This window comes from Cottoperca gobio, chromosome 6 (genome assembly GCF_900634415.1).
Source record: "Cottoperca gobio chromosome 6, fCotGob3.1, whole genome shotgun sequence".
NCBI lineage: Eukaryota > Metazoa > Chordata > Actinopteri > Perciformes > Bovichtidae > Cottoperca > Cottoperca gobio.
This window is the reverse complement of record NC_041360.1, coordinates 23,093,058-23,115,682: the sequence shown is the minus strand read 5'-3', so window position 1 is coordinate 23,115,682 and position 22,625 is coordinate 23,093,058. Positions and strand designations below refer to the sequence as shown.

Genomic DNA, 22,625 nt, shown 5'->3' with positions numbered 1-22,625 from the left:
GAGAGGAGATGAGGAAAACAAGGAGGAGAGAAGAGAAGGAGAGAGAGAGGAGAGAGAGGAGAGAGGAGAGGAGGAAAACAAGGAGGAGAGAGGGAACGAGGAGAGGAGACATAATAACGAGAGACAACAAGAGGAGGAATGAAAACAAGAGAGGAAAGGAGGTGAGGAGACTAAACAAGGAAAATAGATGAAACAAGGGGAGGAAACAGGGAGAGAAGGGGAAATGAGAAAATGGGAGAGGAGATACAAAAGAAGAGGAGACACGAAAAAAAGGAAAGACTGAGACTTTTGAGCAGAAAGCCAGGACGCCATGACAGGAGGAGAGGCGATGCAGGTTCAGGAGAGGGAAGAAGGGAAGGTCATCTAGGACAGAGGAGACAATGAAATGATGTGAAGCAAAGAGGAGAAGAAAGTAAATGAGAGCGGGATGTACGATCAATAACAATGAGATTAGGAAAAGAAGAAGAAATTACAAACGTAAAGAGGAAGAGCGAAAGAAGACGAGGAGAACCATGAGAAAGAAGCAGGAGAGGTGTGAGACGAGAGAAACATGTTTTCATATTCCAGCACTACGGTTCACAGAGGCAGGGGGGAACTTTCCGCCTGATGCAATCTGTATTTTGGAGTTCTGATAAATGACTGAATAGGAAACAGCAGAGGGAGGGGGGGAGGGAGGAGGGAGGGGGGTTAGAGGTGGGCGTCAGATAATTGATGGTGGCTGCTGGGTGAATACTACAGCTCTGGAATAACACGGTTTAATAAAAGTACAATCCTGTTTGTGAATCAGGCTTTGATCTCTGTGAGGATTCACTTTAAAACATCTCCCCCAAAGCTGCCGACCTGACGCACACTTAACAACCCAATCAGGGCGAAGAAGAAAGCAACATATAAAAACTGCATTACTGCTTCATCCCGTGTTTCTCGTTCCCTACGGCGACATACATGATCCATCTTTCTTTTCCCTCCACCAGACACCTATTGACGTTTTATAAAGAAAAGTGGACCGGCAGCGAGATCTCCCTCGATGCAAACTGCAGTTTACGTGATAACGACAGAGCTTTCATCCTCAGTAATTTACTCGATATGAGAGAGTGGCAAAATGTTGTTTTAGAGGAATATCCACTTCCTGAAAAGATCGAGTGAAATGAGCACTCGAATGGAAACTGTCAATCAAACCATATGACCGTATGATCGTGTGTATGGGAAGATGTATGTGCCGTTTGAGCTCATAATACAGGCATGTGTGTGGATGCATGCGGCATGCATGTGTTTGTTCTATGTGTGTGAGTGTGTGTGTGTGTGTGTGGGTGTGGGTGTGTTGAAAGAGATTAATGAGCAGGTGTCTGGATGATGTAGTGGTGAACTCTGCTTCATGGTCAACGCCTGCTGTGACCACAGCACAGGAAAACACACACTGTGAATCGGTGATTACTCTGTGTGTGTGTGTGTGTGTGTGTGTGTGTGTGTGTGTGTGTGTGTGTGTGTATAAGTACAGAGAGAAAAGGGAGTGCACGAGAAAGAGAGGGGGAAAGTATAAACTAAACACTAATTTAATGCACAGTTTGCATATTTAAATATACACATTTCTTCTCACCTATCTAGTTTTCATTGAGGCAATGAAGCCCCAATAAAATATAAAAAAAACAAAGAATAAATTGGTTAGAGAGATAATTCTTTATATCTGTTTATATTGAGTGATGATATAAAAGCTCATGTAGCTGCCGCGCCCCTAATAATGTGTAATTTAAAGCCTTAATATAATTATAACGAGAGCGTTCTATAAACATTCACCCTGAGTACAGCTATAATTAATAGGGAAATTATCTTTACAAAGCAAATCCGTTGTTGCACCAGGCTGTAAACATGTTTACTTCTGCTGTAAAGTTGGGACATTATAACTTTGGGGTTTATGGAGATTGCTCACTTTTAGAGCCTCGAGTGGCCGTTTGAGGAACTGCAGCTGCTGGCATCAGCTTCACCGCTCAGCCCTGGAGCTCGCCGCTTGGTTGGGGTTCAATTCAGGTTAAATTAATTCAATTCTGAAGGTTTTTTCCTCAATATGTACTGGACTTATTTGACACATAAAGACACAGTTTAATTCATGTGAAGGAAATACTGCTGAAAACATTATTTTCTACACATACCATATTTCTATTCCCCCCAAACTAACATAATTGAACACAATGCTTGTCTTTGTTTGGATGTAAATTAATGACAGAAAGGAACGGCGAACTGTGACTCCATTTTTGATCTCTTGAACAAAACAACGTAGTCTTGAGGGGAAACATCCAAGAACACCCGTAGACTTAAAAGACCAAATTGTCATGTCGATTTGAAATTCAACGTGACTCAATACAAACTTAATTAACCCCAGCCTGTGGTGCCATATGCAGTCCAGAAATATCCAACTAAGTGTGTTAAAAACAGCTCGCCACATCGTCCACTTACACAAATCAAAGATACAGCGCTTACCGGCCATATGTTAGAATTTATGTTAAAGCAAATGTGTTGACCTTGAGGCTTAATCCTGCTCTGACTGTGTGTGTGTGTGTGTGTGTGTGTGTGTGTGTGTGTGTGTGTGTGTGTGTGTGTGTGTTTTTCTATGTTTAAGTCCAACACTGGCTCCACACTGACAGTATGCTAATGTCTGCTTATGCCCCTGTGGGCTCTTCCACGCTGTCACATTACGTTAGCCAGTCGTTTCCTCTCCCCGCTGCAGTAAAAGCATCGACTGCTCAGCCTCAGCGGAAGCGAGCAGTCGTGCTGCTGCTATTTCAGAACAGGATTTTCCGTGTTAAGTGTGGCGGGGACAAGATGGGAGCTAGCATGTTAATTAGCCTGTCAAGACCTTCTTCAAAGCAGTGGCTAAAATCAGCTCAAATACTAATTCTTATAACCCCCGGTGCTTCTCATGCTCTCTCTCTCTTTGTCTTCTCCTCCACCGCAGCTGAAGTGTTTCCCCAAACACTCTCAAAATCCATTTGGTGACCTAGATTATGAAAAACAAGTGGAGTCGTGCCAAAACCACTGCTGGGCTAGCTTCCATTAGTTAGTTTCTTCTATGGCGTGCTGAGTGGTTGAAATTATTGATGCAGGCTGCAGCGCGCTGATGACCAGCTGATGGCGCCGGCTGGTTTCAGCAGGTTGCTGAGTATCCAGGTCAGAGGGACGTTATGTGGGAGACATGGGTCAGACCGGCAGCCCACAGAGATGGTCGACTGCTCTCTAACCAGCAGTTAGCTCAGTAATGCAAACATGGCCACCAGTATTATAAAATCCTCGACTTCAGTGGGATGTTTTGTAAGGTTTTATTTCCCCCTCCGTTAATTATTTGGGGTTTTATTGTGTTTGTGGGACGTCCCCCACATGCACATCCCAGTCAAAGGTGATATCTTGTTTTGTCAGGTTGAAACCCAAAGATATTACATTTAATGTTACAACAGTGAAGAGCAGGAAATCTCCACATTTGAGAGGCTGAAAACTAAATGTTCTGAAGCTTCTTCTGCTGATTCACTCTGACAAAACCAAACCAGAAGCCACCGCTGTGCATCCAGCCTGTGGGCATCCAGGCAGCGGTGCACAGTCTGCACGCAGCGTGTCACTCAAGCTTATAGCGCACGCTGAAATATTTTGTTAGCAGATACAGTAAATGCCGTCACTTACATGGACTCACAGGCTTGGTGGGAGACACTAACCCCCATTTGCGGCTTCATTAAACAACTACAACATGACAGGAGTAGACTGCCAAGTTAAACTGCTATTACGCTTCGACAGTCACACGTGCCAAACTGCGCTTTTGACAGCTTCATCCCCCGTAAAACACCGAATATGGCGACTAGAACATGACTTTAACTCGGGCTTTGTACAAAAACTGCGAGCGTTGTAATGAAACAAACAACAAACAACAACCAGAAAGAGAGAGAAGGGGAAAAAACATTCACGACTATTACCAAAAAGCATTCAAAGGATTTCCCCGCAAGGATTTGTGCCCTGTCCTCTAATCAAAGGCTTCTTCTTTCAAAGACGTGTTGGACTGCTTAGTGCCGGTTTTACTCCAGAGCGGCTAATTTCAGCCCACTGGGCCATTATTAGAGCAGACGTCTGCTCTTTAGTGCTTCTCTGCCCTACAAGTGCATTACAGTGTGATGAAAACACAGGCAGTCACAGCGGGATGTGGAGGGGAACACTCAGTTATTCTACCTTATAGGCTGCTAGGCTTTACATAGCAGTCAGCCGAATGCAGGGCTGCACACACAGAGTGTTGAAACAATACCTAATATATATATATATATATATATACAATAATTGACAGTTTTAGGTTATTAAAGGGGACGTATCATGAAAACCTCCCTTCTTCAGTGCTTGTGCACATACATTTGGGTATCTGGAGTGCCGACCATCCCACAAACTGTGAAATAACACAACCCAGTCAGTGTTTTCTGGGCTGCCAAGGTCAGATTCGGTTCCCCTTCCTACCTCAAACGTTTCTGTTCCGTCTTACTATCACCACCCCTTTGGTTTACTGTCCATTCAATAATCTTTATATCTCTAAACCTTTCTTACTGTATACTATACAGTCACAGTATATATATATATATATATATATATATATATATATATATATATATATATATATATATATATATATATATATATATATATATATATATATATATATATATATTCACTCTTTTTAGGGGCAAACTGAGTTCCTACAGGACCAGAGAGATGTCAATGCCACTCAGGTTGTAACTCTGGATCCATCTCATCACCTCCATGTCTTCACTATCTTCTCCTTCCCCTGTTTCCAGCTGTTTAACAGCATGTGGATGAGCAGAGATGCCTCAAAAACAATCCTTCAGAATGATTTCATGCAGTGTGAATTCCCCCAGAGGGCCGTCTGAGTCTGCTTTTAGACCGGATGACTTTTTTTTTTTTGTGAGGCTTTACCACTTCCACATTCACAGGAGCTCTCAGTGAGATGACATCACATCACATTCCTCCGCTGGCAGGTGCAGGCTTCACATGACATGCTGGGAAAACAGAGCTCGTGTGTGTGTGTGTGTGTGTGTGTGTGTGTGTGGTTTGGAGTTTGCAGTTTTTGCTCTAGGTGTGCGGTCAGGCTTAAACACACACACTCACGCAGGAGAGCAGGTGCTGGTGAAGAGCTTCATATCACAGTAAGCTGTAACATTCATAAGACGCGACAAATGAGAGCAATGTGTGTGTGTGTGTGTGTGTGTGTGTGTGTGTGTGTGTGTGTGTGTTTACATTCCGCTCATGTGCTCTGCCTCCTAAATTTGTTTAAGGCTGAGTTTGTAAACTTCCATCACGTGCGTGTGGACGCTCACAGGTCGTCATTAACTGGGCTGACTGGTGTTTGTCACGAGCAGCTGGGAGCTCGACTCAGTACCTGAAGCTGAAACGCTCGATGCTCTGCAGGAAGGTCGTGTCATTATTTGTGCATCACAGCCGAAATCAAAGCAAAGCACTAAACTAGGGCTGCAACTGACCATTATTTTCATTATGGATTATGGATTCATGTGTTGGTGAAGGTTTGTTTTTACAGTATGTGTCAAATATAATAAAATAAATCTAAAGCATCATTGTACTTTTATTAAACTACATAATAACACCAAGAAATCCTCTGTTGTGGCTACATTTGTATCAACAGTTCTGCAAAACACACACACACACACACACACACACACACACGCATTAACCTTCTGAACCCCTTCACTAAACCCCGACTACTCCAAGAGATAAAGTGACTTCGACCTCTTTGACTTCATGCACAGGAGGAAGGCAACACGAGTCGGTTTATCTGCCAAATCAAAGCTAATGACGTCTTTATGACTTGCTTTTAACTTTTCTCTTCTCTTACATCTCAGTGTCACTCCCCAGACGCTTATATTCTCTCTCACTCCCTCCCCCCCCCCCCCCCCCCCCCCCTCTCTCTCTCTCTCTCTGGTCCTAGTCTTTCCTAGACTTCACACACGTGGGATGAGCTCTCCTTTCTAGGAAAGAAGGGAGGAGAAAGGAGGCGAGGAGCATAGTTATGTAATCCTGACAGGTCACACTGAAGGGGGCCTCCTCCTCACAGCCGGCATGTGTGGAAGGGAGGTGAGCTAGTTTAGGTGGCGGAGAAATATGGCCTGGAAATATGCACATATTCAAGCAAACATTCACTAACATCTATGAGTCAAAACACACACACACACACACACACACACACACACACACACACACACACACACACACACACACAAAAAGATGCTTATCTCTGTAAGCTTAATATGAAGCTACAGGCAGCAGAGGGTTAGCTTAGCTTAGCTTAGCTTAGCATAAAGACTGGAAAGAGCTCTGTCCATCCACAGACATGACTTTGGTTTTGGCAAGAAAGCAAATAAAAGTATTTCCCAAAATGTCAAACTGTCTCTTAAACTGATTTACATGGATGGAGCAACGCACAGTATTATAACGCACTTTTAATAGAGTTGTAAGGTCTATATTAATGTAACAATAAACCTTTTTTTAAATCTAAAATAAGGCATCGGTGGTTAATAAACTGCATATTAAGCACAACTTAAATCACATCCCAGTCGTTATTATCACCCCCAACAGAGTTGACTTTGGTTTCAGCTCTCTGGATCATCTCCATGTGGGTGTAGTTATTGGCTAATAGTTCTCTGCTATTAGGTGACACACTGAGACGGAGGCTCGTTTCATGTGGGGAACGCGAGCAGTTAACGTCACAGCCTAATAACCGGTGCTCGACGTGAAAAACCTTGATCTGCGACCACCATCCAGTTGAGTTAATGTTCAGTATTTATTGCCCAGTTTGACCACAAGAAGCTTTAAAACTGGGCAGCGAGCTGATGTTGGCCGCTGGAGCTTCCAAAAGGTACTTACTTAACAGTGGTGTGCATCATTAAAGTTATAGACATACAATGAGTGAAAGAACATGCAGCATGTGAGAAAATGTTCAATTTGCATTCTAGCTCATATTTAAAAAAAGTAGAAAATAAACAAGGAGCCATTTGTGTTGGCTGCAGAGGAAAGTCTGGCACCTTCCAGAGAGAACATGCAGTACAAAGACAGCATAGTCTCTCTGCTTCTACACTGCACATTCAGAATAACCCAGAGAGAGGCTGAAGAGGGTTTTCTGTGCGTCAGAAGAACAGCGCTTCTGTACATGTGCAGGATGTGCCTGAATGAATGTACAGTAAGAGTCATCTGCAGCTCTGTTGTGTCTCTGTGGGGTCATCCTTTCAACAGGGGCCCATTACTCCATTCACACACATGAAAGGACACACCTCTGTAGTGCATCTTTACGATAAAAACATCACACACACACACACACACACTGGAAACGATCGCCCGATCCCCCAGAGGCTTAAAACTCGGACGCTGTTTTCTACAAATACGTTGAAAAATATAGACAATATCTATAAAGTTTCTAATACCCGACACAAAACAAATTTCAGTTTTGTTTTGTCTCCATTCTATAGTAAGCAGTGGAGACAGACAGATCAGGGGGAGGGGGGGGGCATGGCATGCAACAAAGGTCCTCAATTAAATGTGTGGTTATGTGGTATGCGTATTAGACCACAAGCCATAGAAACTAATTCTAACCTCAACCTTTAAACCGAGTCTTAAACCCCAAACGGCTCTTTGAAGATATGAGGAATGTAAAAAATGTCCTCACTTTCTAAAAATGTCCTCAGCCTCAAGGTCTGAAACTCTTATTATTCTTCACAAAGATCCACCCACACACCCACACACACACACACACAATCACCTTTTAAAACATTTAGCGAGCATCTTTGTGCGAATGTCTCGCAGTGAAGGGATCTAAGGGGAGCAGAGGCCAGTTCATGTCTCTGACTTGTTGAATGCAAGTCCCACGCAGCCGAACACATCTGCACAGTACATGTGCTGAGAAGACGACAACTCACATCTTTCTCACACTCTCACACACACACACACACACACACACACACACACACATTTTCTCCCTCGCTCCATAAATGGCTGCTGTCACTACAGTGCTTGGCCACATCTGGATCCCATTGGCCTCAGGAAGGGCTGAACACAGAGGTCCAATAAAAGCCTCCTTCCACTGCACAGGACTGTCAACAGGCTCCACTACAGTCCACGAGGAGGTGAAGAGAGGGGGGGGGGGAGAAGGAGAGGAGGAGGACAGGTACAGAGAAGTAAAGGGAGACATAGGAGGTGGGGGAGGTAGAGTGAGGAGAGAAGTAGAAGAAGTGACATGGGAAAGGATCATGGAGAGAGAAGTTGCACATTTCTAATAATGTATTCAACTCCCTTGATGATGCATAATTATTAATAAAATGCCTTTTGTTTTTGTACAGTAAACTTTGGTAAATATGCTTATTTCTGCTTAAATGGGAATAATATTACCACTCTCATGTCTGTACAGAAACTACGTAGCTGGAGCGGGTTAGCGTAGCATAAAGACAGGAAGTAAGAACAGCTATTGTACAAAATACGTATGCAGCTACACAGAGCCAGACTAGCCATTACCCTGGTGTCTCCAACTTAAGCTAAGCTAACCGGCTACGGTCTGTAGCTTCGTATTTACCCTGAAGATGTGAAAGTGGTATACATCTTTAAAGAAAAGCATATTTCTCTAAATGTTTGACTATTCCTTTAATGTGGTTACGCACTGTGGTTACATGAAACCCCATGTTTTTAATTCTTTGTTTTATGGGCTTTGTGGTAGCGTGGAGGTGTGTAACAGTGAGCAGTAGCAGCATAAGTATAGCTGCATGGAAACCTATAGAGAGATACAAGTCTGTAGCTAACTCCACCTGAGTGTGTGTGTGTGCGTGTGTGTGTGTGTGTGTGTGTGTGTGTGCGTGCGTCTTCTACAAGCCATCCAATAAATAAAAGAAAATCTTCAAACTAACATTAAGACGCCTAAGCGACCCCAAAGCACCTCTGCTTCGATCCAGCGTTCTGACGCTACACAGCTTTGCAGCGTTTGGCAAATCTTGAGCATTTCTGCTCGCCGCTCGCCGCTGGCCGTCAGCCTGTAACGCTGCGCAGTGTGACTGACAGAAAATGTAACTCAGCTTGCGAGGTGGTGTGGGAAAATCCCACGACTCACTGTGTTGAAGTGTTAATCCCTCGAGAGCTGGACTACATGCTGCAGTGTCAGTGTGTGCGTGTGTGTGTGTGTGTGTGTGTGCGTGTGCAGCAGTGAGAGAAGATTAATTTAGGGATTTGGTTGGGAGGAGTGTGTGTGGGTAGTGTGTACAGCATAAATACAGTAGTGTTTGTCTACGTAGCACATTTATGGTTGGATGTTATGATGTAGTGTGTGAGTATGTTTGTGCACGGGGGAAGCAAATACTTGTGTGTGTGTGTGTGTGTGTGTGTGTGTGAAAAAGGTCACATAGACCTGGTATGTGTGTATGAGACTATAAAGAGTGTAAAGAGCAGTACGTGTGTGCTTCCTGTAACTGTATTACACATTAGCATCTTCTATTTGTCACACATCGACGGCACCACAGTAGCAGCTTCTGCACTGTGACGTTGCCGTATGTAAAGCGTTCTACTGTAGTACGTGTCCATCTGTTTGTGTGTACAAGCGTGTGCTTTGTTTCGCAGGGGAAGGCAACACTGGTTCCAGCCTCAGGCGTTTCCTCTCTCTCATCTTCTCTTCCTCCTCCACTACACTTTTAAATTCACCTCAATAACTCAGTTCCTCCGGCTTCACTGAAACTCATCGCTGCTTTTATGTCTTTGTCGGCGATGCAGTACTACTATTTATAAAACATACAAAAAGGGGGATTTAGGCTCTTACTCAACCTCTTTGTCATATTAGATATTAAACACATATGAGCAGTAAAACAGCGCGAGGGGCTGCGTTAGTGGGGTGTGTGTTGTTTAAAGTACCAGAAATACAATTAAATACTCTCCAGCTGGTGCAGCTGGAGAAACAGATTCATGTGTCGGTGGCTCATAATATTCAAAGACAGGATGTAACAGCGATCGCGATGTAAACAGTAGAATGTAATAGGAATGTGTGATTGCATGTACAGTATGGGATTAGCTAACGCAGCACCTCTTTCCCCAAAAGCTCAGCTGAGAGTAACAAGAGAGGTCACTGCGGTTTCATTAATGCAGAAGATGTGGAGATAAGTGATAGCGGGGATATTGAAGAAAAAGTGCTGAGAAGTCATTGAAGGAATGATGAAGCAGGAGACATTCATATGAGGCGCGGCATCGAAACGTGCCGCAGTCTTATGAGGAAGTGCAGCTCAGAGAATATCATCAGTCGTGTCAAAGGTCAAAGATGATGAGAGGGAACGATTCAGTCACTTCAGCTGAGTCGTTGCTAAAACAAGAAGCTCGCATCACTGAAGACCGTCTCCATCCTCTCACAGAGCTGAAGAGGAAACACCTTCCTCACTTCCACACTTTGCTTGTATGGATGCCATGTAACTGGCAGCGTGCAGGGCCTCCACGTATACAAGTCAACGGTTTACCCAAGTCTTCGTCCTCTGGTCCAGACTGAAACACACTGGTCCGGCCCACTTGAGATTGTGCTGCATGTGACCCCTGAACTAAAGTGAGTTTGACACCCCTGCTCTAGACTGTCCATGGCCCCCAAAGTGTCAGATATAATATGAGCTTCAAGACGAAACACCAGGAACAGCAGCTTTAAGTTTTGCAAATTTACAGCTTTCAAATGTACGAGGGAAACCTTGTGGTTTTATAGGCCAACAAGTGCAGTTTCCAGTTTGTCCAAATCATATTTCACATTGTGTACATCCCCCTGCTTGTGGTTGGGGTATAATGTTACCAAAGTGCCAGGGGAAGAGTTGAATTAGTGCTCTGTACCAACAGTGGATTTGGCAAACTAATTCAATAAAAAGGAGCATGGCATTTCCTCCTGTCTTATCTGTGTGTCGGGGGAAGGAGACATCGGAAGGAGGTGAAGCCACCTAAAGCGAGCCGCTCTCGTCTTCCTGTGAGACTGCTCCATTTCCTCTTTGTCTGTAGGAAACTTAGCTGGAGTTTTCTCTGGAAACTGAGCAGCCATTCATTATTCTTTCTTTTATCTTTCCCTCTCAAGTTGTTCTAATAATATGCCGCTCCGTCCTTCTCTTTCTTTCCTTTGCCTCTTTTGGCTTCCTTCCCTTGTCCCTCTCTCCCCTACTTCCAATCTTCATTATCTTCCACTTCCCCTCTCTATCTGATCTCTTTGTGTTTCCTCCCTGACCCGATGTGCTTCAGACTTCAGGACGATGCTTCGCTCTGCGATCCGAGCGGCAGAATCTATTTTTACATCAGCCGGCAGCCAGCGATGCCGCAAAAATGCATGGCGCCAATGTGAAGAGTGCAACAGGCCACTGGAGCAGTCACCGCATGTAATCCCAAAACCAACACACACATTAGGACACACTCACAAAAACAAACACACACACACACACACACACACACAGTCCTCACACTGTTCATTTAAAATAATTCCACGTTTACCATAAAAACAACAGCGACACCACAGGATCATCCGAAGTGCTACTGACAAACAAGCGTGTCGTGATGGTGCAGCGATAGCAGCTTCTCGTCCCGCTTTATCTGGACGCAGTAAACGAGCGTGAGCGTGATAAGAGTGATGTTGAAGAGCATGTTAAACAGGCATGTGTTGTCCTCTCCACACAACATGTTCAGACACATGCAAACATCTGTGTTTACACCACAAACACATTTTATTATTGTGTTAAAAATCAGCCTGAATCAATATTGTCCTGTTGAGGAATATATTTTTACACCGTTTCTGTTCATAGATTTGACGTACGGCTTTAAATCTGGTCGCTATCACATTATAAAGAGCGTTCACATAACAGGGTTGTTGTGAACAAAGGATGTGTCCGCTCCATCGATCAGTATTTGCACCCATGTGGAATTTCTGCATCAGCAGAATCTCACATACTTAAAAATGACCACCATGCACATTTCTGCACACTCGGCACAGTGCGAGAGGACCAGTGATTTTAAAGTGACACTCCTCTGTCATCCTGCTCGACCTCTGACCCTCGAGTGCTGCGGTTGTTGCGGTTTGTTTAGTGTTTACTGGGAGGAAGTGGTAAACGGCTGCATCAGACCTGGACTATTAAAGAGAGCTGCGAGGGCTCTCAGACACACGTCTTCATACCGTCTGTCTACAAGGTGCACGCGCTGCTGAGGGGGCGAGTGGATACGGCTGCACTGCTTTGCTTCTGACGACTGAAGAGACGGCCTTCGAGGAGAGTCAAGTCTGTCCGCATTACCAGCCTCATCTCGATTTCACTAAAGCCCCCGAAACTGGGGCACTTGGGAACTCGCTCGCTTGAAAATGACTCTCTCGCTCTCTATTATTTAAGCAAAGGATTTCATCCTCCTTCTCTCATCTCCATCCTCCTCTCTTCCTTTACTCTCCGCTTTCTCTGCTGTCCTCCTCCCTTCCCTTTTATCCCCCCCCCCCCCATGTGCCCATCGGTGCTGTAGTGGGGTGGGTGGGACGGAGAGAAGATGAAGGCAGGGGGTGCTGCAACAGAACGCTTTCATCTTCTCTCTGCAGGGCTGTTGCGTCGGAGGGAAACACAGCGAGTGGCTGCAGTGATACAGCAGAAGCAGCACATCAGTACTTTACACCGCACGTGCATGTTATACACTTTTACCCATCAGGTATAACTTAGCAGGGTAATGCAGAGACGTGAGTGTTACACTAACCAGGTGAAACTATCACATTCATCGTCAGCGTTCATGCTGCTTCCTGCTTTAACGTGACAACCACAGGATTTATTTCAGTGTTATCTGCGATAAAATCTTATATCTTCTCATAAGATCTTATAATTGTTCTTTGTATGTGATCTTGAATGCTGTTGATGTGTTTCTCTTTTTGCAATGGGACACAATAGCTTCAGTAGCCGGCCTTGCATCATCCGCAGGAGGAGGGACTCGTGGTATATAAGAAGAAAGAACAGAGAAGAACAGCTGGGATGGACTAATGTGAGGACTATAGAGGGTTTAGTGAGTGAAAGCATAGAGCTATGAAAGGGAGACGGTAAACAAACAATTTACAGCAGAGACGAGAAGAGATGGTGCGCACACACACACACACACACACACACACACACACACACACACACACACACACACACACACACACACACACACACACACACACACACACACACACACACACACACACACAGCAGTCGGCAGTCAGAATCAGTCGGACTGGGAACAAGTTCAAACTCCCAGCAGCCACTCCTTTTCAGTCACCCACTCCGCCGGCCACAATCTCAATGGCACATCTGCACCATGCATCCCATCATTCACTTCCCCACAACAGCCTGCTTTGCTTTCAATGTTTAGACTGTACTTTATGTTGCTTACTGGTTGGGGGAGGGGGGGAGGGTCTGCTGCGTTTTAAGTGCAGTTCAACACAGACCTGTTGAAACCTGATGCACGAGGCTTCATGTGCACGTGTGAAGTTGTGTTTCGTGAAAGTGTACACAGACGGGGATTAGGGACTTCTGTTGTCGGTGATCCCGATGCACAAAGATGCTCGCAAATAAAAGACAAAGCAAAGCGGTGTGGGCTGCACACACACCTCTGAGGAGGACTCCATGCCAAGTGAGCAGTTTGACTAAAAAGCACGGTTAGGATTGCAGTTATGTTGCGACTCTTTCTTCATGCACAGACCTCTCTGTAAACAGAACTACTTTCTGCTGATGAAATCTGTTTATGGAGTTACAGGAAGAGTTTCTGGAGAGAGATGTCGCTGTTAAATGTTGTCTCCAGTTACATATTCAGGATGAGTCTGATTCAGCAGCAGGTGATTTATTAATGGACCCTATTGTAGGTAATTGATCCATAAATTGTATGTAATCAGAGCAGCCGACTATTACGCATCAATCTGATGCAGTTTAACGCCACTGCTGGTCCTTAAGTCCCAAAGTCTGCTCACAACAAGCTTGAAGACGTGAGACTGAAAAGCGTTTGTGCACAGCTTGCCTCTCTTTTGTAATTGTGTTTCAAAAATGCTATTTACATTTTGGTTTTAAACTCCCACATGTTGAAAATGCTTTCTTTATATAATCTGAGATCTCTCCTTCCTGCTGTGCGCTCCACCATATGTTGCTATCATGCACCGAGGCTACCAATTAGTGTGAGGCCAAGCTTCCCCAGAAACTCACAAACAAAAGCTGAATTCTTTTTTATTTATTTTATTTAGAAACTTAAAATAACTCTTCTCAAAGAATGGATCACGACCGCAGAACACAGAGAGACAAGGTCATGAGTAGCGTGCTGCTTTGAGACCAACGGAGGAAGGACAGATGTTTATTTAAACACTGAAAACCTTCTAGGAATAAAATGAAATTCTAAAAAAAAAGAAAAGCCCAGACGAGCCTTTCCGTTTGGATAAACGATGCTTAATTACATTTCAATTTGATTGATGACAGTCTAGTTAACAGGTTTAAACAGACGGGATCACTAACTCGGATCAAGTTCGCTCAATTGCTCCCATCATCCCAGATGTCCTCGTGTCCAACTACGACTCCTAATGTCCGTAATCTCATCTGGGTCTGATTGCTGTGACACCACGTAAGCGGGCTGAGATTGAATCAGGCCCATTTGGACGATCAATTTCCTGTCGCGAGCCTTTCTCTAAGTCTGGTGGGTGGAGTCGCAATGGAGTCAGCGAGAAAGAAAATAAGTTAACAAGAAGAAGGGACGAAATGTGGATTCTTCTTCTTCTTCCTCCACTGTCAGAGCAGAGGAAGCACAACACTTGGTCGCTGACATCATGCTGAACCTCGCTCAGGTCAACTGTGCGACCACAGAGTGTTTGAGTAGGCTGTGTACAGCTGTCTGCGGGGATAGCTGCACACGCTACTGAGCTTCCTGAGAGAGGAAAAGAGAGAATGCTCCAGAGAACGACAGAATGAGAATAATCCAGCGACCAGATGTTTGGGAGCGCATCGAAGAGCGCTCGCTGCCCGGAGGATACGGATTATAGGGATGCAAGTGCTAACAGGAACATAGAGGGCCTAAGGTGGGCTACATGATTAGCCAACATACACACACGATAGCTAGCCAACGCACAGATTTCTGAGGTAAAGGCGGCGGCTACTGTTAAGCCACATGTAATGAAAGCGAGACTCATTCTGCTGCTGCTGGAGGAAAGCTGGGATTTAAAGTACGCACAGAGGAAGTAGCATGAGAATAATAAAGTATGTTTTTAATCAACGTTCTACCTGAACAAAAAGGGAGTACCTTCTGCAGTCCAGTCCTTCAGCATCCGATGAATGAGCGCTGATGTGACCAATCACTGAGGGAGGCACAGAACTACACTTTACTACTGTGAAGGCTTTATAGCAGAGAGCTTTTGGTTGTCTCATTGTGATTTAAAGACCACGGACACACTCAGCCGTGGCTGAACGTCTCTCCTCTTCCTCTGCGGCTGTGAGAGCCGACTGCTAACACATTCTGACAGGCAGCTCTCCTCTTCACCACACACACACATAGTAACACACTCCCACACACACACACACACACACACACACACACACACACACACACACACAGAGCAGTGTTGCCCTCATTCAAGAGGGAATCAAATCAGCTCTACTACCGTGCACACATGCCTCGCGTGAAGGCGCTTCGCCAACCTGAGCAGCCTCTTCGCAGGCGTTACCGGTTTCCAGTTGTTGCGTCAGGTTCAGTGGCTTCAGCCACAGCGGCCATGTTGCAGTTACTGCACAGTGAGTGTGTCTTTATGCACAGGCTACATGAGGGTCTGTGGTTCTTCTCAAGACGCTCACACACTTAATGGTGCACGGGCCTTTGAACACACACTTTTAAAACCAGAGGGCAGAGGCACTACCTGGAGCCATCTATCAGCCACAGGAGACAGGTCTTGTCCCTGAGGGCCTGGTTAAGAGCGGGGGGGGGGGGGGGGGGGGGGGGGCATCTGGATGGGAACCATCTGGTAAAGAGGGGGGGGTCTGCTCGGCTACTAATGCAGGAGGCAGGCAGGTCTGCTGGACACACCACCAGAACAAAGACAGGTTGTAATCTGGCCCCCAAGGCCCCGCAGGATCCCTCAGTCTGTCTGCCCCCAGATAGAGCAGCACACAGCTGGGGTCAGTGTCAAAGCCTCCGTCGGTCTTCTGGAGGACTTGAGGCCCGGATGTATGCTCGTCATGCAAGAGCCCGGTCCACCCGGTCCACCCGGTCCACCTGGTCCGAAGCAGAGAAGAGCCGCATTTACCGTTCGAATGACAACAACTAAGGACCACGTTAATATATTATGAGTCCAAGAAGGAGAAAAGATGTGGAACTTATTACCCAGAGTAGGTTTTGTGGTTTGGTTTATTTGTCAGCAGGATTACAGAAAAAACTTGCGGTCCGATTTTCATGAGGCTTGGCAGGAGGCTGCAGCATGGGCCGTGGAAGAACTCATTAAATGTTGGAGTGGATCAGAATCACACGCAGACACATTCAATATGTTTCACTTAAGGAAACGGCGCCCTTCCAGTTACAACTTAATCATTTTCAAGGTCATTTTCCAGCATTTATTAGACGCAAGTCAGCAAAACACTGCAGGCGGTAAAAACCAAACTTACTGGGTAGAAAGTTTTGTGCAGTCAACTGCAGCCAACGTGTCCATCAACAGCTGTGGACCGTGAATTGGACGAGACCTTAAATTATTTACTGGACGTGTATATACCAAATATTTGGGGGTAAATAATGGCTGTTTCTCACGCAGAGCAGGAGGCTTCTGGATAAACTTTGTCTTCAGATTTACGAGTCTGAGTGGAAGTCTGTCCAGCTGACGTCAGAAAGAAGTAAATGGGTCTTTTATTCCCCGACGATTTCTTTATCGTTGATGATCCAACATGATGTCAAGGATCTTTACTTTCACCACCACGTGCAACACGAGAACGTCTGAGCTGCTACAGACGGCATCTCAGGGACGTGAAGAGAACCAGCTGGTGAAGGTTCTTCTTCTTAGTCAGATTACCCGTCAGGACCTGAATCACTCGTTAATTATAAGATGAATCAGGTGACGTGACACAAACCGCCAACCTTGTGACAACAAGGCGTGATTATCAGCTCGCAGTGATACCCACTAAACCACATTACTGTCTGCAAACACTCCGCATGACGAGTACGGTGTCTGACTTGATGTGTCCAAAGATAAGTATCACCAGACTTCCTTAAAATCTCTGTACATATGATGTGTAAAGCTGACCATGTCAACATGTCCTGCAAGTCTGATCTTTAATAATCAAACAGTCAAATTTCACCTATATTTAGTCTGAAACTCAACATCTGAGATCAGCCGACTGCACAACAGCGAGCAGGCACAAGCGTCCACAGAAGCCAAGTCCTTCCCATCAGCCCTGCAGCTGTCTTCCCGTCAGCACTATCCTGCTGTGCGGTCATATCTCTACTGTCGCCTGGATCTGAACGCAGCTCACGTTACACACGACTGCAGTTACGGGCCATCTGCGGTGTATTATTAAAAGGAATTCTTTTTTTCATGACAAGAAATGATTCCAGTCGGCCGATCAGAGCAAACAGAGAACTGTTCGATGATACCGCTGGCGTGGCGTGATGTAAGGCTGACCGTCATTGTTCGCCGTGTGGCTGCACTGCTGTATTTCTGAGAAGTGGTCACACACACACACACACACACACACACACACACACAGAGTGGTGCAGTGGCTACAAAGGCTGCACTGTAGCCAAAAGGTCACGAGACTGATCCCTGCAGCGGCCGACGTGTCCATCAAGAGCAGCGGGTCGTCGATCAAGACAATAAAGCATATGTGCTCAGTCACAGTGAGTCAGCTCGCTGCTGAAAGTGGAAAATGGAAAAAGAATGTGGTGTTGTGCCTTTAAAGCCACACACACACACACACACACACACACACACACACACACACACACACACACACACACACACACACACTAATTGTCCTTGGAAGAAGAGCAATGTCTGGTGAAGGTGAGTAGAGTGTAGTCGCTGTCATTAGCTGGCAGGTTGTGTGCATGTTAATGTGTGCATGTTAATGTGTGTATCTGTGTGTGAGTGGAGGTGTGTGTGTGAGTGGAGGTGTGTGTGTGTGTGCAGTGAAATACAAGCAGGGTTTGGTATTATGGCTAAAATCAATATGAGGATATGAATACAGTAAGCAGAACTGAAACGAGCAGTCGATTGATCAAAACGACAGAAAATGTGTCGGCAACTGTAACGAGTGGAAATCATTCGAGTCATTTTCAAGGAAAAACAGCAAACATGTCCCGACCTCAGCGCGACAAAACAAGCGATTTGACCGTGGAAAGATTTACCGTGCCTCAACAATTAATCGAGGAAATGATCGGTAGCTTAATCGAAGATGAAAGTAATTGCTACTTGCACCTCGTCACAATAAAGCTCTACTAATACTGTTGTTCTATAACATCACGAAGCTTTAAATACAGGACAGTTCTTTGCGTTTGAGCCCGTTCTGTGAGTTTTGGTGTGCATATGAACGGATTTGCTCTCGTCTCATAGTGTGAAGGAGCTGGAGTCCTCCACACCGGCTCAACAGACGACTGAAATAGCTTCCACCTACAACGCTGTTGACCTCGCACTTCACGGTAACACAATGTGAAGTGCTGATGGCCACAGCGGATCCATCAGGAGAGGAGAGGTCGACAGATGCAGAGCTGAAGAAGAAACTCGGGCTGGATCAAGCTTTTCCATTTTCTTCTTGCCATGACTCTCACTAAAAGCTTATTTGTATTTTTATTTCCCCCGAGCAGAAAGAAGCTTTTATCGTTTAGAGTTCAAACTTGAGTCGAGGGAATAAAGAAGACAATAATCCCTCTTTGGATTTTGCCTCAGAGCCTCGCCCCATGGCGCCATTTAAAATCAGCTTATCACGTTTAAATGTCGTCAATCAAATGTGGAAGGCACAACTTATTATAATTGATTTTTAAAATATTTATAAAAGAACAAGGTTTAAATACTTATATTCCGTCCACCTGCAGGTTCCTCCCCCCCCCCCCCCCTCCATTCATTCATGCAGTTGGCAGTAAGCTTCTTAAGTGAATCCAAAAAGAAAGACTTATCGCCCGACCACAGCATCTCCTGCCAGCGACACACAGTTCATCCCCAGAAATGTTTCCCTTCTTATTCCAGACCTTCTTTCACACACACACACACACACACACACACACACACACACACACACACTTCATGTCAAAGTCTGGATGTCTACCGTTTTGCTTGTCCACACAAATGCAGTCGACACAATCCGTCCTTGTTTCTGACTAACACGTGAAGTTCTCTTGTCTTTCTGTTTAGATCCATGTGCGTACTTCTTCTTGGCTGTGGATTGTCAGGTTGTGGTTTCTGGATTTGTAAGGCCATTTGATTTTGGTGCAAATGTACAGAATATATTAGGGTTGCAACTATCGATTAGTCTTTATTCTCGATTAATCGTTTAATGTACAAAATGTCAAAGAATTGTGAAAAATTGCCCCAAGATGACCTTGAAATTAATTGTTTTGTCCAACTAACTGTCAGAAATATTAAATATTCAAAAGATATTCACATTACAATGATGTAAAATAGAGAAAAACATCAAATCATCACATTAGAAGAGTGGGAACATGAAAAATTGTGTCATTTTTTGCTTGAAAATTCTTGAAATTATTAATAAATTACCAAAAAAGCTGCAGATTAATTGACTGTCGATCAACAAATCAACAAATAATTTAATCAATGAATCATTTCAGCTGTAAAATATACATTAAATCTCTTGATCACAGGAACAACAGTAATGTGACAAGTAGTTAAAGGATTAGTAATTCAGTATTACAGTTATTAATCAACGTAACGCTCTGTCACTTCGGTATTTTGGGCGTCGGTGTGTTTACGGCCTCACCAAGAGTTGGATTGAGGGTTAACGGTAGTTCTGCGGTGAGTAGTCCTCACACTGTATACAGTTTGGAGCAGCACTTTATGATCAGGCGGGTGGTCTAGTGGTACGCCTTCCAAACAGAACACCAGAAGGTCGTGAGTTCAACATCAGGGCTGTCACCATTGAGCCCCTGAGCAAGGCACTTAACCCTGAGCTGCTCCAGAGAGACTGTCCCTGTACTTAGTCCTCTGTAAGTCGCTCTGGATAAGAGCGTCTGCTGGATGACCTGTAATCAGTTTGGAGGATGTAGTTTGAGAATCATTCAGAGAGGTATTTTAGTTATTTAGCCTACCCCCATTGAGATGAATGGGGGTAGGCTAAATAATAGAAACACCTGTCAGTATACCACAAAACAGCTCAAGCTCTCTGAAACATTCATGAAGGTCGTCGTGTTAGACTGCTTGACTTTCAGCTAGGTGTAATAAGTTAAGTGTATTTTGAGTAATTCATGACGTGTTTTCGAGAAACTTTGTATCTGGACATCCCTGCAAATAGACAACAAGCACACTGATTGACTTTGAGAGGGAACACACCATGTAGGAACATCAGGAACAAGGTCAGATTGAATACTTCTGGTCACTGCTGGCATGCATTTGAAAGCAGTCAGAAAAGGCCTCGCTGACCTCATTTTTTCAGCCTGACTTTGCCTCAGGCGAAAATTCAAATCTCTCACAAAGCTTCAGTGCAGCAGCGGCAGCATCTGACCGAGGCAAATGGTTCTGTAATTGGCATTACAACTTGTGGAAACCAAAGAATTCGGCTGGTTCAACTCCGCAGCCTTGTTTCTTGGCTGCCGGTAAACTTTTTACCCCAGAGAGCGACTTCTCAAAGAAACACGTCAGGCCGCGGGGCACAGCAGCCCATAATGTCTCCGCATCCAGCTGTTGTTCACGGGACGCAAACCGTGCATTAATGTGGACGTCATGTTCAGCTGTCGGGGAGTGTTGGAAAAGCTACAGCACACAGGAGAACAGTTGAAGTTATGTGTTGTTTATAGTGTGCGAGCAGCTGGATGCTGGGAGTCACAAGTTCATACAGTGCGCAGTCGTCACTTTGGCACGTGTGGTTACATATCTTTATTGTTATGATCGGTAAGCGTTGCGACTGATTTATGCACCTTTTCTTCCTGCAAAGTTGCAGATCTTTGGTGATCATTCCATATGATATAAACATATTGTGCATATTATGTAAAATAACTATTAATATGCATTTGAACTAATATTGATGCAGCTTGTCTCTGTGACATTTCCACTGTGCACCTCGTTTCTCACACCTCGGTCAGACAGGTGATTGATGGGGAAGTGATTACATGGGACACAGTCATGCCCACACACACACACACACACACACACACACACCACCAAACAGAATCTAGTTCCTCAGAGAGTAATGTTCTACTGTATCTGTGTTATTATCAAAACAAGCTTTTCAGTCCTCGCAGCGCTGTCGCCACCGGCACCTGAGCTCTGACAGGTATTCAGTCACCGGCATCAAATCATCACCTGCAGAGAAATGCGACTGTGCCTGTGTGATGGCCAGTTTCAACCACAGCTATGTGGGGAAAATACCAGTCATTTTCGACACGTGTAATACATCCTTTGTTCGTTATTTTTGCAAGAAGATTCCTGGGATTTATGGCATAGAATGAAGCACTAGTCACATGCAAGCTGTGTGCGCCTCCAAAGCTGCTATTTTGCAAGAATATTTTAATAAAACATCCAGAGAACTAAAGTGCAAACACAAAAGCAGCTGCAGTTACACGTTTCACAAGAGCGAGGAGGTCTAAAAGGTGATTCATGATTTCCAGATGACAAACCCTATATGCAACTGACCGTACAACTGCCTTGTTTTACTGTAGAGAGCTCCACATGGGACGCACATGGTGTCAACATGCACTGCTGCGTGCTGACATGACTTCCCCATACGTCCTGACAGGAAGCTGTGTGCTGCACAACGAAATGGCTTACAGAAAACAGACACACTACTGGGAGCTCGCCGAGCCATATGCATAAGGCCGAAGAGAACATGTTGCTCTTGGATAGACCTTTCTAAAAACATGAAATTCCATAATCCATAATCCATTATTGATTTATAATCCCGGGCGGATTAGGCGACATTCCATTAGGGTTGTTGTTTTCCATCAATGCAGAGATTGGATAGAGTTTCTGGGTCAAATACATATACAAGAGACATATGTGGTAAAGCCGAGGGCTGAATATAGGTTTCCCTTCACGTCGAGGCACCCCAGATTCAGAGGGACGTTTCTATAATCCATTTCATGCCTCGTCTCATGAGCTGACATTCCAATGCTGGAGAAATAGCCCGCTGACTTTCATCAGGCTTTTGTCACTTCCTCTCCACAACCGAGGTGTCTAATTCACAACATATGAGAATCGCATTCAGCATTGACATGCTAAGAAAACCTTAAAAAGGCATCTGAACAATCAAGCTACGACATAGACTCCGATAGTCGTCTCAGACTTAACTTGCACACTACTTTGATCTACTCCCAGGAACTAAAGGATCTCCACAAACTACACTCAGGAACTAAATCAGGAACATACAAGTTCTCTTTGCACATTCCTTTTTGCCTTTTCTGAGGCAGGAACTACGGACCAG

At 44.8% G+C, this 22,625-nt stretch overlaps 1 protein-coding gene across 1 annotated transcript in view; it reads right to left on the bottom strand.

The window, feature by feature from the left end:
- LOC115009616 (unconventional myosin-IXa-like) overlaps positions 1 to 22,625 on the bottom strand; it is a 111,399-nt gene that overhangs the window by 62,388 nt on the left and 26,386 nt on the right.